The following is a 15,822-nucleotide window of genomic DNA, read 5'->3' as shown; positions in this document are numbered from 1 at the left end:
CCTCTGCTGCATCCTCTGGCTGCTTCCCTGAGCCTCCTTGCTTTGTCTGGGTGGTCTCAGGCAACCCCTTCTGGGTTAGGTCTGAGCCCAACGTCGGTGAGCTGTTGTGGAAACACTGAGGCACAACAGATCCAGCTGTGGACATTATCAGTGCTTTAAAAAGGCAAAGCTGAGGCCTTTACATCTTTCTGAACACAAGGAGGTGTAATATGGATGATTCGGCTGCCCAACCTGCCCATGCTCCTGGTCAGCTTCTGGGAAGCAAAGCTTTCTGATGAGTGACAATATTTCAGCAGAAGAAAATGTTCTTTGGTGTTGTGGAGACATGACCTCCAGGAAGAGAAATGCTATCTTCATTTTCTATCCTTTTTCCCCTCATAAACAGCAAATAATTGTTTGCTTTTAAACATAGTGTTGAAACTGTTACTATTTTAATTAGAACAAGCCACAGTCACCAAATCTGAGAAGAATTTCTGACACAAATGTGGTTAAAGCTATTTGAGTGCTTTCCATGTAGCTTTCCCTCTGGGGAGACACGAGTGTTTCAGTTGTCTTTTGTTTGCAAAGCCTCAGATGACTGGGGTACCTGATAAATCATAATTACTGGAGTTATGTATCTGGACATGTTAGTCCCTATTGTTTTATGAATTCACCTATCTCTTCCCTGCATCAGCAAGTAAAAGGAAAAAAAACAAGTCTCATGGGACTTAAATATCATGAGTTAATACTGTACCAAGGATCCCTGAGGAGAAGTTTTTACCAGAAGGAACAGAACCCTGGAGAAACAGCCCCAAAACCTCATGTCTCCAGCTGCGAGCCGGTAGGGACAGGGGAAAGAGCTCCTGCTGGCCAATTGCTCACTGTTGTGAAACACTGCGCTCTTTTGTTTGAAAGGTGATAGTGAACACAAATAAGGAAAAAGGCAAAACTCCCTGGCCCTCTAACGGCATTTGGGGCCCCTTCTCACTGGGCAATATAGAAGCAGAGAGAGCCGCCAAGGCCTGGTGTCAGGTGTGCAGTCCCTCACCAGCCTCCTCTTTAGCTCAGGGCTCTGCCCCAGACCTCCATGCTGCTGCCCACTCTGCAATTCATATCCCTGCTTAGTATAAACCTTTGTGAGAAATAAGTCTCTACATCTGCTATATAGCACAGCCCAGATCTCCCACACCAGCAATAGTAGGAAGGAATGTTCTCGCCAGTCTGGAATCAAACACGTGCTGGGACGAGAAGAGGGCTTTTTCCCTGATAGCGTCACTGGCTCCCATTATTTAGTCATGATCAGGGAATTTAAACATTTCCTTCCCTCCCAGTGTCAATCTTAACCATGACCCTCGTTCTCTTCATGCGCCACACCAGACTGATCCTTGGGCTTTGACTCCATCAGCACTTCAGCTAGCTCAGACCAAGGCCTTTTATTTCACCATATTAGGAAGAAAGAGGCTTGGTGGGTTGGTTTTTTTCTCCCCACAGTGAGTATGCTATTTTGTAATATTACCATACCAAAAAGCTAAATGCAAAACAGACCACATAGCATAGCAACAACTGCTGTGACAACCAACTTTACCAAATACGTCTAAGGTTCCTGGGTAATTAACGTGCATTTACAACAATATTAACAGTACAGATCTTATTTGGAAAACAGCTGAATGAAGTCTCCTGAAAACCTCATATATGAGTCTTGTTATCTCATCCCAGAATAAATCAAGCTGTGTAAAATTCCTGTAATAAAGGTTAGGCAGAAGTGCCTTAACCTTACTGGTAAATAGCTGAATCTTGTTTCCAGGTGGTCTGGTACAAACCTTCTGCAATTATTCTGAGACTGCCTATTAAAAGCTCATGTGTTTGAAAGGACTTCCAGCTGCCATTTTGACCCATATACCTGTGGTGTTTGTCCCGGAGGAAGTGGTCTTGCTTTTATGTGATAATGGTTGTTGTCTCTATTTCTTCCAGCCAAAGATGCTCAAAACAGTTTCAGGAAAAAAAAAAAAAATCCTACTGAGGAAGCAAAGTATATTCTTCACTTCTTTCAATTCATTCTTGAAGGACACTGAATGAGTACTGACTCAGCAAGCTGCCTGCCTGTCTTAGAAATAGCACAACAAGCCCAGGTTGCCTGTCACCCGGGAACTCTCCTGGCAGAAAACCTGTGTTCCTGATACCTTTTTCACCCTCAAGGCTTTCTGGCTTGTTTGCTCTTTTTCTCAGTGTCTGTAGAGAATTTTACAGGAATAAAATGTTTTCATGGAGTCTAATCAGTTGTTCTTGCAGAAAATTTGAAAACTAGTCTTGTTAGGTAAGTAGTAATCATGAAGCTCATGCTCAGTTTCATTTGCTCCCTCACACACACAGCAGTGGTGAACTAGTCTGAAAGGCTGACTAAATGAAACACAGGAGGAATCTCAGATCCTGTCTTCCTAGATGGAAAATTCTGGGAGAGAAGGATGAACCTTAAAGCACTGAGCAAAAATTACAGTGACTCCACTGAACACGCAGAAATTGTTTTCAGAGTGGAATTAGGAAAAAAAAAAACAAAAAAAAAGCCACACAGACACAAACCCAAACCCTTGAAAAACAAAAGAAAAAGAAGGAAGGGAAAAGTGTACTACAACAGCCAATGTTATCAAAGAACTCCTCTATTACTGGATATTGGTCACAGAAGAAAGGGTTAAAGAGTGCCAGTAAGGAGAAATATGATATCATGTAGAAAGCTTTCTGCAGATTTTTGCAAAGAAGTGGGTTATTTCCATTGGGCACAAGGAGGCTGATTCAACCGTTTGACTCTGGCTTTGCCCTAGTGTATGTTTATAATGCTGATGAAATGCAATAGAAAACCAGGCCTACTAAACCTATATTTTATGTTCTGCATATTGTGCAGAAGTGTGCTGTTCAGGGTCTGACAGCACACATTGATTTCAAAATAGCTAAGCCAAATCAAATTCTTATCCTATCCCAAAAGTGAAGGTTTGTCAAACCGCACAAGGATCTGGTTCAGTGGTACCTAATGATTGCTCAGAGACTGACTAATAGTAAAGCGAAGCTTGTGTTTTCATAAAACAAATGGGAGCAGTAAAGTCATCTTGTAGTGAAAACCAGCATTTAATCCTTGTTTAAGGACATCTTACTTTTGTGACTTATTATGCTTCATTTCATTCAGTGGGTCCTGAACCTGCCTCACCAAAATTAGTCACATTTATAGGAATGGGGAAGATGAAGGAAGAAAATTCTCCTGGACGTTTTAGGAATAAAATCGACCTTTTCATATTGCAATCATTCTATCAGTATAGCCACTTAGTCCAGTGATGTCAGTAGTGCCTGAAAAATATAACAGTGGCAGAGTACAGTGTTGTTTCCTGTACCCAGACCTTTATATCCTTCAGTTTAACATAATGATTCACCGAATTCTGACAAAAAAATTACCTTCTCTTTGCTCAGATCTTCCCAAATGTAAAAAAGAGGATGGTAGCTTGTGTTGATAGGGAAAAAAAATATTCCTCTTTATCAAGAATTGTATTTTTCTCTGTTCTGAAATATTAGGAATCAGTCATGTGCCAATATTTTATTTATTTATCTATCTATTTATCTATTTATCTATTTACTTATTTATTTATTTATTTATCTATTTATTTATTTATTTGTTTATTTATTTATTTATTAATATGTACAAATTCCAGGCAAAGGAAGAGTCTAGCCATTAGAAATAGTATTTTTGTGCACAGTTCATAACACAGTTCACTCTTGCCCCAGATCTCTCATCTTCTGGTTCCTGCCTGGTGACCCTGTTCCAGCACTGTTTGCTGTCTGCTTGTTTCCTTCTCTCCATGCTTGGTGGCTTCTGCTCACAGAAAGGGGGTATACCTCAGACAATATCCCCCCCGACACCATCTGCACACTTCTGCTTCTGATTATCTTGCAGATGTTAGGCAAGTTGTAGGCAGTGGATCCTAAAGTTTCCCTGTTTTTTCCTCTAATATCTAGCATAGCAAATATTTAACCTATCATGATCATTTATTTCACAGAGATGTCACCGAGGCCCCCTTGTAACAGAGTATTTGAGTGAGAGGCAGAATAGGATTTTATTTCATTAATAATTTTTCCATCCTGTTGCCTAGCAAACTCCAAAATCATATAAATCTCAGTGCTCTTTGTTACAAAGCTGGGTTTGAAAATAGGCTGAGCTATCACCTTAGTATATCGCCTAGACTTGAAAACACGGGAATTCAGTACTTTGTATGTCTTTGTATTCTACAAAACATTATACAAAATATGTTTCTGTCAACTATTAATTTTTCTTCCAACAGTGCTTTTCTGTCTCCACAAACATTTTTTGGACCAAAAGTACTTGTTGAACGAGTCTTAAGATTTAAAGACTTGTAAGATTTAAAGGAATTGAAAGAGTTTCATTTATTTATTTATAACTCATCTGCAATTCTTTAAGGTATTAACAGGAGTTAGGAGGTTCAGCTGTACAGTTTTCATGCTAGTGTTACCTGTCAGCATTTGAAAATGCATTTCACCTTGAGTTCTCCAGCTCTCTCTTACGCAACTTTTTCGTAAGCAGTATGAAGTCCCCTGTCTGCAACAAGGGCCACATTGTGACTGTGCTGTGGCTGAGCATGGAGATTGAAGAAGAATCTCTCTCTGTTTGTGTGTTTCAATGTGAGGGCTCGCACAATCAGATCCTTTGAGCTAGGGGAGTGCAGGGAATATACTCTTTAGGTATTGCCTGCTGGCGACGATGACCTTTGGGGACGTGACCCAGACCTCTCCTCCACACTGGCAATCACATCACTTCAGCGCTGGCCCAATGAGACAGTGCACTACATGGCTTCAATGTGTCTGTCAAATTCAGAAAGGGACTCTCTTTTGTCTTCGTTCTCCTAACAAGGCTGTTCCTAAAGGGCAGCAGGGATTCCCAAATGATTAACGCTAGCAAGAGTATGCTCTGTTAACCATTTTTTTTCAAGGGAATTGGAAAAGAATTCTTTTCCTATGCATTAAGTGGAAGCAGGATAAGCTAGTTTTGAATGCTGAAGACTTAAGGATATGGGAAGATCATGGCAGAATATATTAGATGTAATTTTCAAAGGGTATGGGCAAGGTAAGAAGCATCTGGACATGGCCTACAGCAGACAAAAGCTGGTTGTGAGCAGCCAGTTTAAACATCTTAAACATTTCCAACACATTCTTATTGTTAGAAGTGACAAATTCTTTTGTTGGGTTGGTGCTTGCTTAAGTCCAATTGTTTTTATATAAAACAAATCCATGTATCAAGGGCAGGCCAAAGTTTTCCAGGAAGAAACACAGGCACATGGGCCATGTACTGTGGGTTTAGGAAATCCCGTGCTTCCAGGAAATGTTTGATCTACTGTGTCTGTACAGTAGAAATGATTTGTGTCTGAGCATTGTACCCACTGGATGTGACAGTTCATGTACATATGCCTCAGAGCTGATGAAGGCCTCCAGGAGAACTGGCCTCTCTCTGCACGCAGTATACAATTTATTCACTCATATTGAGTAGATGCCTCCAAAAATTCCAGCTGTCTGGCACTCACCCAGAGAGATCGCTAGTTAGCTGAGCACCCCAAAATCCAAGGCAAACCCTTCAAATTACACCTGAACTGAGTTTGAAATCAAGATGTATGGCAGTCCTGGATTTACTACTATAACGTTACCAGCTCTTGGCATGAATTACTCAGTTAAGCCATACAGTAAGCATGAGGCAGACACACTTCATTCTGCAGCTTAGTGCAAGCAGCTACCTGGTGTCTTTCCTACTCAAAATAGCAAGCAAAGATGAAGCAGAGTCACATGAATGAAAAGGAGAGCAGGAAGCACAAATGCATTAGATCCTGTGTAAATTCTGGTACTGCATGAAGTTTAATGCTCTTCACTGCATTCACTCAGTCCCTCCTCAGAGAGCTATCTGTAATAGTGAGGAAGCTCTCACAAAAGGTGGTGGAAAAGCTGTATTTCTCTTTTGCTTCCTACTTCTCTGGCAGTGTCAATTCTAAGGTAAGAAACTGCTTTGTAAGCACTCACCCGGGACAGCATCGTGTCAAGCCAAGCGGTATGTCAGGCCACTACGCATGCATGTGTGTGCAACTACAAATACCAAGGAGGCTAGGAGGAGGAGGATAATGTGCAGACTATTCCAGAATCTTCTCCCACAATAAAACAGATAAGCTTTTGCCAGCATCTCACACTTAGCCAGACTCGTTATTTATCAAATAACAGGATATAGTTAAAAATGTAGGAAATACACAGGTTTAAGAGCTCTGATGAGGTTTAAATCATTCAACAAGCGAAGAAGCAAACCAAGTAAACCCTATAGGCAATGTAAACTGGAGAGTATTAAAAGATTTTTGGCCCTATAAGCACAAACTAGATTTTCTAAAGAAAAAGAAATATTAAAATAGTCATCAGGCACGATAAAACAGTGAAACTTAAGGGGTCACACTTTCTACAGATTTCAGTACAGCCTGTATTTATGTGGCAATTGTGGAAGAATATATACTTATTTTTATTTTAGATCGTTCTATAGGAGCTATCCCTTCAACTGGCATGATTATTACCATTAAGAAACTCACAATATTTATAGGACTCTCTCTCTGAAACACTTCAAGACAAATTCAGTCATTTTGGTTGAATTAAGGTAACAACATAAAGAGCTGGACCATACTATCACCCGGAATGTGTCTAATGCAACCATGTACATTTCAAGGGTAAGCTTTTTAAGATCCTGACATAATCAATTAAGGGAAGCAGATACTTTTAGAGAATGAACATGTAAACTAAACAGAAGCTCAAAGTTATGCAATATGTATTTGAAGTTTTCTTTGTGCTTAGTTTTAAGTGAAGTTCAACTATTACTTTCTCATATCCTATAATTAATGCACCCTTTTAAATAAATGTCACCACTCCACCCATTAATTTTTTTTCATACACTTCAGGACCTAAGCGAACAAGAAGTACTTATTTTTGTGTTATTGGGTTTTCCTTTAAATACGTTTTAATGTATATGTAAGGCAATAGTTGAGCTACAAAATACAAATATGTAAACTCTCCAATGCATTCTTTTACATTTTAGTCATTAATGGCATCTCTTACCCTGCAATTCATGAGAAAACATTTTTCAACAGTGTGCTTGATAATATTCACAGGACTGGAATGGACTGAAGTAATGTAAAGCAACACATTGATTTTTTAAATCTAAGCAACACACAACTTTTAAAGCTATTTTATTGAAAAAATTGCTTATGTGGCAAAGATATTCTTAAACCTTTCAACTGAGTGGGGACCAACTTCACATTGTCACTATAAAAATCCTGGATCAGATTCTCAGATAGTAATAAACTGTTACAACCTCACTGGTTTAATTTATTCCTTATGTTTAAATTCAGAACATCCCTCTTTGTGGTGCTGCTAATGTTGAAGTTATTACAAATCACAAAAATTTCATGAGCAAATATACTTCTCACCATTTAGATTTTTCTCGGCAGCTCTGGGTTGGCTGTCAGGCAATTCTGAACTCAGCTTTTATTCTCCACAGTGTATTGTATTTTGTGGCATACTGAATCAGTCAGAAGGAATGAAAAATTCACTCGAAAATGCTGTCGCCAAATAAAAATCAAGATATGTGCATAATTTTTTTTTTTCCACTCAAGCACATTGGTAAAGATTGTATGAGTTACTTTAGAAAGAGTCCCAAATTTGCTGAACAGACTGTTCCTTTGTTAATGACACTGCTTAACAAAGCAGTGTAGATAAAGAATGTGCAATGAATAAAGCAATGGAGATGAATCTTGGAGAATATCTCAAAGCACTATGGTCCTATTTTTACCTGAAGAAAAATGGTTACATGTCAGCTGGAAACTGATGGAAAGTATATCAACATGAAAACTCTTGTCAATGTCCTGAACAGTCTGAGACTTTATTCTGGATGACTTGAGACAACATGAGGCCTCATCTTTACCTCTACCTCCCTTTCCATCCCTCTGTCTGCATCCAACCCTGAACCTTGCCTCTTTCCCTTCCTTTTCCATTCTCCAGAAAGCAAGTGCTGCTGGGCTGGGTGAGAGTCTGGTGCAGAGGTGATGCAAACAGGGAAGCTGGTAAGGGTCCTCTGTGCAGCGAGGAGGTGACACCAGTGAGGCACAGGGGGACCTGACACATGGGGCAAAGGATGGGTATTGCAGTCGATGGCTGTGTTTCCACATGTTTCTCCAGAAGCATTTGATTGTTGTATTTTCTTATCAGAAGTCACACAGCAGCCCCTCTTTCCATCCAGTTCTAAATATTTATAAAAAACTCAGAGTCAAAGAGACCAGGGCACTTTACATTCTGAAAAAAATAAATTATTAAAAAATCCCAAACAGCTAGGCAATATTAACAGAAGTAAATCCCTTTGGCTCCTCTGAACCAATGGAAGTTTTGCTAATGCAGTGCACCTTCAAGCTTTAAAAAGCAATCTATGTTAGAATATGTTTTTGATGTACATTTTTGAAGGAGACAATGAACAACTAATTTTTTACTAACTCATTCTTCTTTTTGGTCAGAATTTTATAATGATTCACTCACTTTAAAATTAAATAGTGGTATATTGTTTGGTAACCTCTCCCATTCAGGACATCAATAACTATACAAACTGTGTAAGCACAAAACTGAATTTAAAGCAAAAGTTGGTAGAAGAGTCCTATTGGAGACTGGTCTAGAGAATCTTCATTGATAATGAAACTGAACATTGATAATTTCACTAAAATTTAGTGGAGATAAACTCAACAGACAGGGAACACGAAGTAGAAGATCACAGGTCTCCAAAAATCAGACTTTCCCATTTTCAGAGGAAACAATGAACCACAAAATCAAATTTAGTTTATTATATTCTTAGGTCTTCAACAGGGGAATGAGGAAGGAAAGAAAAAAACAAATAAACAAACAATGTATTTTCTTATATTTTGGCTATATAATGGCAATCAGTGGAGTATAAAAGGTTTTTTGTGATCTTACAGTGATTTCTAGACTTACGCTAAAGAGATAGAGGGAACATCTTCATGTTGGGGAATTGTCGAGACAACACCCTAAATTTCAAGTGGTATTTTGCTATTCTGTGTTCAAGCGTTTGCACCATATGCTTGTGAAAAACATGACCTTTCTGTGTAATGAGCCAAATGAATTGGTGGTGTTTCCAAACCACATGGACTCCAGTGAGAGCTGGAAATATTTGACTAAGTTACACTTCTTTTCGATACCCAGAAAAAAAGCAAATAACAGAATAAGAAAAATCACCTCTTGAATGGGAATACTAGCACATGATCCATAGCAGATTTCCAGTTTCCTTCAACTACCTTTTTTTTTCTCCTGCTTATATCGTTTTTGAGGTTTATCTCAAATATTTCATCCATGAGCACTCCAAGGGAAGCTGCAGAATGCCAGGTAGTTCAAAGCTAGCTTTTCAAATATACTGCAGCTCCTAAAGCTCTTAGAGCTACAGAGATCACTGATATTTACAAAACATGGTGCCTTTGTCTGCAGTTCCTCAGTGATATGAGTAATTCTGAATCCTGAAAACAGCCCTGCTGAGGCCAACCAAATTACTTTTGTGCATAGGATTTGAAAGTTTAAATGTCTTAATATTGACACGGGGGGATTAAGATGTAGGTCTTGGAAATCTCTGAGGAAAATTATCTCTTTTTGGGAAGAAGCCTTCAAGATTCGGAAGCCAGAGGGACAATCAAGAATCTTAACATTAGTATAAAATGCCCATTCACGTTCTCCTGGAAAGTAGAAATGTTAGATGGCCCAGAACCATGTTAGAAGCTCTACAGCTCCTTTTGTAGACATCATGTATTACAGGAAGGGATTACTCTTGGCTATTTTGACATTTAGTGGTTTATTCTGTCTTCTTCTAGGTTTGCACCAGGTCTCATTGAGAGAATGGGAAGAGGCCTTTGGAGAATTGCCTCTTTAAGCTGTGTTGAGTTCTTCTCAGTCACATCTGGGATGCTGAACCCAGATATCAAGTCGTCATGCGGTAAATAGTAACAGCAGAACCAAGAATTTGGTAACTACTAAAACACCCCAAACACTCCTTGTAACATTTAGTGAACTATATGGGCAAGAGCTAATTTATCATAACAGCACTAGAGAGATGTCAAATAAGAATTATGGAGGGAGGTAAAGTGACATCTCTAAAATCACACAGATGTTTTGACACAGAAGAGGGTTAAAAATACAGGAGCTAGTTTGTGACTTAAAGCTATGGTACACCATGAGTAATAGAACTGCTAATCTTCTCTAAGTCCTACAGAGCTTGGCTAAAGTTTCTAACTGAGTTTTGTCAACTCTGTGCATATTCTTGACTGACTAGCCTTTAAAAAGTAATTAATATTGCTATGCAAACATAGTAAATCACGTTTGAAAGCTCACATGCTCACGTCAAATGAGTACGACTAAGCTGTTGTTGTGCCCTCTGTCATTGTGAGTACATGCTACTCTTCCTGCTCCTGCCTAGATAAGAGCCATGATCCATGATAAGAGGTGAAGATTCACAGGGCATTCATCCATCTTTTAATGATTGTGTTAGATCTTTCACTGTGCAGGCACTTTATGAATGTTGTGAAGCTGTAATGCTATCCTTCCCATGAGGACACTGAATTACTTATCCATGCTTTTGATATAATGCATCTTGGCTGAACTGTTGCAGCTCTTTCGCTCTGGAAGATTTCCAGTCAAGGGCTATATTTACGTCAGTTACAATTGATTCAGAATGCTTCCACATTATCTTGAACAGGCTAACACATCTTTACGAGTTTAATCCAAACCAGAGACGAAATATGGTTTTGCAGTAAAGCAGGGGAAAAATCATGTTTGTATCTATAGTTCTTTGGTTTGAGTTGGTATCCCTGTTTAGTATTCAGCCACTACTTGGACCAGTGTCTTTTCTGGACTTCTAGGCAACTGTAGATTATGCTTTCAAAAGGAACTAAGGTGGGCAGTCACCTAACTCCCATTTTCAGAAAAGACTGAAGGATTCAGGAGCACAAACCCTGGGAGTAAATGCTCCTGCACACAAAGTCAGTTTTGACTCAGGCTTTTGTCACAGAACCACCTTTGAAAATTCACCTTCAATTCACTGTATACCATTACACTCTTTGTCCTGGAGTTCTTTTTCTGTGAGCATTACGCTTGCCCAGTTTTCTGGGATTTTGACCACCTAAATTCTAGTGTTATCTTTTAAATTTGATTAACACAGCTGTTATTTATTCTTTTGCTTGGCAGGAGTTTCTGCAAGACTGCCATAAAGTCGGCCTGTTTGTGTTGTATTGTATTGTTAATCTCCTTTTCTTTTATGACATACATACACAATATCCTAAGGGGAAGATTACTATACATTTATATGGATTCATACTCACATATAAATAGACCTATGAATATACAGCAAAGATGAGAACAAAGGGAGAGAATATTTTAGTAATCTCCTAAAAGCCTTTGTGAAAAAGTCTAGATAACACATAAAATGGAATGTTTTGTACAGAACGAACGAGGGGATCAACATTAATTGGTTGTTTAATGTAAGTGTAATTCAAGATAAAAATGGAACAGATTTTATTCAAAGTTCAAAGTAGTTGGAATCATTTGGGTGGGAGAAAGAGCTGTCAAATTAAGAGGCTGATATATAATTATGATCAATTATGCACAGCTTACCACCTAAGGTTTTCCAAAATAATGCATTTGAAGAGACTTTGTAATAAGAAGCAATTAAAGGAGTTGAAGAAAATACAATGTTGCTAAGAGTTGCTAGGTTAATTTTTGTCAGAATTTGGTCGTTATCTTTAAACGGCATCAACAGTGGAGAATTTCTATCTATCTAGAAACATTTACATTTCTGTTTTTCACAGAAGCTTTCTGAGTCAGGAATCACTTTGCAATTGCACTGCAAATCCCTGTCTGAAAAAGTCCTAACACCCAGTTGAGCTGCCCTTTCATTGCATGGACAGGAGCACCTTCACTAAGAACAAACAGAAGCAAACCTGGACATGGGAGATCTTTCAGAATTCTTCCATTCATATGAAAAAGAGGTAACAAAATCACAAAAAGCAGTTTGGACATCACTTATGCCAGTAAACCCTATCTCCCACCGCGACAGAACACTGATGGAACTTGTAATGACACTGTATTTGCTGCAGAAACTCTATCAGTGCTAGAACTGTTCAGTAGAAGTTTCACAATAATCCTGTTAATCTGATTCTCTTTTCTAAACAAATCAATCAAAAATCTAGGTAGCAAAAGTCAAATCTCCAGGGATATTGGCTGCTTGGATTTCCTTTCAGTGAGACTTCATGTTTGACAAGGGAAAAAGACAGTACTTGCTCTTTCATCCTGATCAAAGTAAATTAAAATCTATTATGTACTCATCATATTGGATGATGATCATCATGTTGTGCTGCTCTGCAACATCTGATGCCATTTCAAACTTCCCTTTGATCCCCAGTATAGGCCTTGTGTTGCCCCTACAGAGGGAACAGGGGGAAAAAATCCTTGAAAAGTTTTCCCTAAGGCAAGGAGTATTATTTCTGTTGATGGTCATGACCCCAGTTCATGATATTTTGCTGCAGGGGGGACTTTGGAACCGGAAAGCTTGCGCTGGCCACTTCAATGTATGCAAACTGCCATGGAGCAAGAATTGCTAAAAGAAACTCCTCAAACACTCCTGATGTTTGCTCAGGAGGTGCAGAGCTGTGAGTGTTGGGACAGCCAGACAGCAAGAGAAATCCCCTGGAATCCCTCTGTGAGGGATGAGAGAGCCTGTCTGTGAGTGCTGGATTGATCGTCTGTAGGTTGCATTTATCTAGACTGCATAAACAAGCTTCCAGTTTCCTCAGAGCAATGTGACAAGTCCTAGCTTCCAGCTCCCTTGAGTTTCTCCAGTTTTCATAACTAGTTACACAGCTTTAGTTGCTCTTCACCACCAGTGCCCTGCTGCCCTGGATTTTTTACCAGACATAAGCACCTTCAAACTGAAAGTAGCCGTTAGGAAGGGCCTGCGCTACCTGGAAATCCCTGACTGCCAAGTGTACAGAACTGAGCCAGATTTGAGCACAATTTGAAAAATGTGGATCAGGATAATGTATTTGCGAATGTAGAAGAACTTCAGCTCATTTAGTCATGTAATCTGTATGAACTCATCACTTAAATTCTCAGACCTGTCTTTCCTCCCCATGGAAAGATAAAAATCGTAAGTTTCTTTTTCCTTACAGCTAGGTTTGTATAGAGTTCTACTCATGCAAGTTAGAGTCTGGTCATGACACTGAGCTGAAATACATAACAAATCATAAACATCTATATGACATCAGAAAACAAAAGTTGAAAAAGGCAAATTTCTGACCTCAAATCAAATGAAAGCAAAAATGGGAAAAACTGTGTTTAATCCAATTTGATGTAAAGATTCTGCTCCCTCTGAAACATTATTCCAGCGGAACACACTTTTAAACAGAATGGTGAGCAAAAAATGTATTATATTAGAGTATAATTTTCCAGAAGCACACCTTGTTAATAAAACCTTAAAGGGGTTTATGTTAATAAATTCTTGAGGTGTATTTTCATAGAGCTTGAGTCAATGCAAAGCATGCATTTACCCATCCTGAAATTGCTTTCGCTTGTACTGTGTCCAGTTGTTTTTCTACAGTGGATATTTTTTTTTTTTTTTGTCCCCCTTTTCCTGCCTGGTAAAGCTGGAAAATTCCACTAGTGATAACTCTGACAGCTTGCTCCCCCTCCTGTTGCTCCTCGTTTAAGAAAACAAGAGGGAGGGAACAGGATTTGGAGAGCTGAGAAGTTACTGATTTAGTAAATTCTGCAAGTCTTACCTTGGAGCAGAATGAAGCCTTGGTGTTTTCCTTAAAGGAACAGAGCAGAGTCCTTCTGAAACCCAACTTCTTCATGCTCCTAGTGGCAGTGAGTCCCTCCTCAGCCTATGATCACCAAGTTGCACATTCTGGGAGCTATCTGACAGCCTCTGATAGGATATTCTGCCTCTAGTCATACAAGGGCTGTGGGAACAAAGAGTGGAGGAGCTTCTGGCCCTTGTGGGAAATGGACTGACACTGCTTCATCACTATTTAACGAGCAGATGCCTTCAGGATAAATCCTCTTAGTGTGTTTTCCTGTTTGTGTCAGAACTTAAACCTTTTATCCATTTCCTAAGAGGAGAAATAAAAAAGTAATCAGCACTAAGCTGTGCTGTAATTCAGGAGAGTCCCTCTGGGGTGGCTCAGAAAAAGGCAGAGATAATTTATGTGTTTTCTGCTAAAGGGATATGAGACACTACCATTAGCATAATGCAAAAAATCATAAGTGACCAGATGCAAATTAATGAGGAGCTGGTCTGCACAGAGATGGATGCTCCACCAGAGAAGAAGCATAATATACAACACCAGAGAAGGAGAAGCAAGCCAGAGTACAGCTGTTAAGAAATCAAATATTTATGGGGAAGCCTTTTTTGCTTTTCCTTCAGTGGGATGATCAGTGGGAGGCCTAGCTGAATGCTGAAAAAAGCATGCACCAGGTTTCATGTGCATGAACAGTGGCCCAGAATAGCGTTTTGGCCACAAATAGATAAAGTCTTGAAATTCAGGGATGATTTTGAACTGCAGCTGGGGATGAGGAAAACACTGTGCAAAAAGTTCCCTCCCACAGGCTGTTAATAATGTCAAATTTGCTCTAAGAAATAATTCTTAAGCACAGAAAGCATATGAGATGGTCAAACTTTACTCCCTCCACTAAACTCTTGTTTATCCATTGAAATGCTTAAACCGGTCTGTCAAATTTACAGCATTCCTGTCATCATTCCTCCAGCTTGAAATACAGGAGGAAAAGCTGACTTTCTGGTTATAAGCTTTTTGATAGCCTTCACTTCCTCCAAAGACATGGCTAAAGCCCTCCAGCAGAATAAGAGGAAAAGAAAGCCTGTTATTTAATCAGAGAAAAAAAGGAAAAAAAAAAAGGCTGAACCAAAGAAAAGAGAAGGGAAATGACTTCCTGAATCAGGCACAGATTTCCTAAGGGGACAGAAAAGAGCAAAACCAGAAGTGTTTTACAGTTTTTACAGTTCATCTTAAAGTTAAATTTGCTTTATGTTTTAAACTGGACTTAGCATCACTTTTCTATTTCTTTTGGTGAACTTTTAGGATTACATAAAACCCTGAAAATTTTGAAAACTTCCAGTCATTTACCACCGTCTATAGGTCTGTTTAGTCACTGGTAGGTCATGCTTTGAAGGGTAAACTGCAGGGAAGAGCATGGATCAGGAATTTGGTAGTGGACTGTGGGGCTGTTCATGTTACAAATCTGGCTGATGTTGGTGGTGACCAGAAACTGCTTGGCAGCTACTGCTGCTTTGCCTGCAACGATATAGTGATACTAGTCCATATCATCTTGACTAAATACTTCTACAGTGCTAGCTCCTACAGGTGTTCAGAGGCAACCTCTAAGCTGAATAGTCATGAGACTGCCCTCCTTGATTCCTTCAAGGATGTCCTCTCCCTCTTTTTTTAATTAAGTGATGCACTGCTGCCACTGTTACTCTCATTGAGCTGTTGCTGTATGAAGAAATTAAAGTAATTTTTTACCTAACTCTAGGCTTCGCCTGAATAGTCAGATAAATATAGTTTTAGGATTGCCTTTTCCCAAAGTTGCTCTCTGATGGAAATTAAACAAGCTGGCTGTGGTAACAGTGACTTCAGTTTATCCTAGGAATTAAGGTGAGATTTGGTAGCCTTTGGTAAATATGAAGGTGGCTTCCCATTTGCAATCCAAGTCCCTTGA

At 39.2% G+C, this 15,822-nt stretch overlaps 1 protein-coding gene across 3 annotated transcripts in view; it reads right to left on the bottom strand.

Moving 5' to 3' along the window:
- Positions 1 to 15,822, bottom strand: part of ARHGAP28 (Rho GTPase activating protein 28) — a 75,771-nt gene that overhangs the window by 35,942 nt on the left and 24,007 nt on the right. The window contains exon 1 of one of the 3 annotated variants that reach the window (XM_032987680.2): positions 13,866 to 14,074. The exons of the other annotated variants lie outside the window; for them this stretch is intronic. The gene's annotated coding sequence lies outside the window, so the exon portion shown is untranslated. Of the gene's footprint in view, positions 1 to 13,865; positions 14,075 to 15,822 lie in introns of those variants that run through there. 3 annotated transcript variants of the gene reach the window in all.

The sequence above is a fragment of the Tyto alba genome, unplaced genomic scaffold (assembly GCF_018691265.1).
Source record: "Tyto alba isolate M040663 unplaced genomic scaffold, T.alba_DEE_v4.0 Super-Scaffold_27, whole genome shotgun sequence".
Lineage (NCBI taxonomy): Eukaryota > Metazoa > Chordata > Aves > Strigiformes > Tytonidae > Tyto > Tyto alba.
This window is presented reverse-complemented; position numbering and strand designations above follow the sequence as displayed.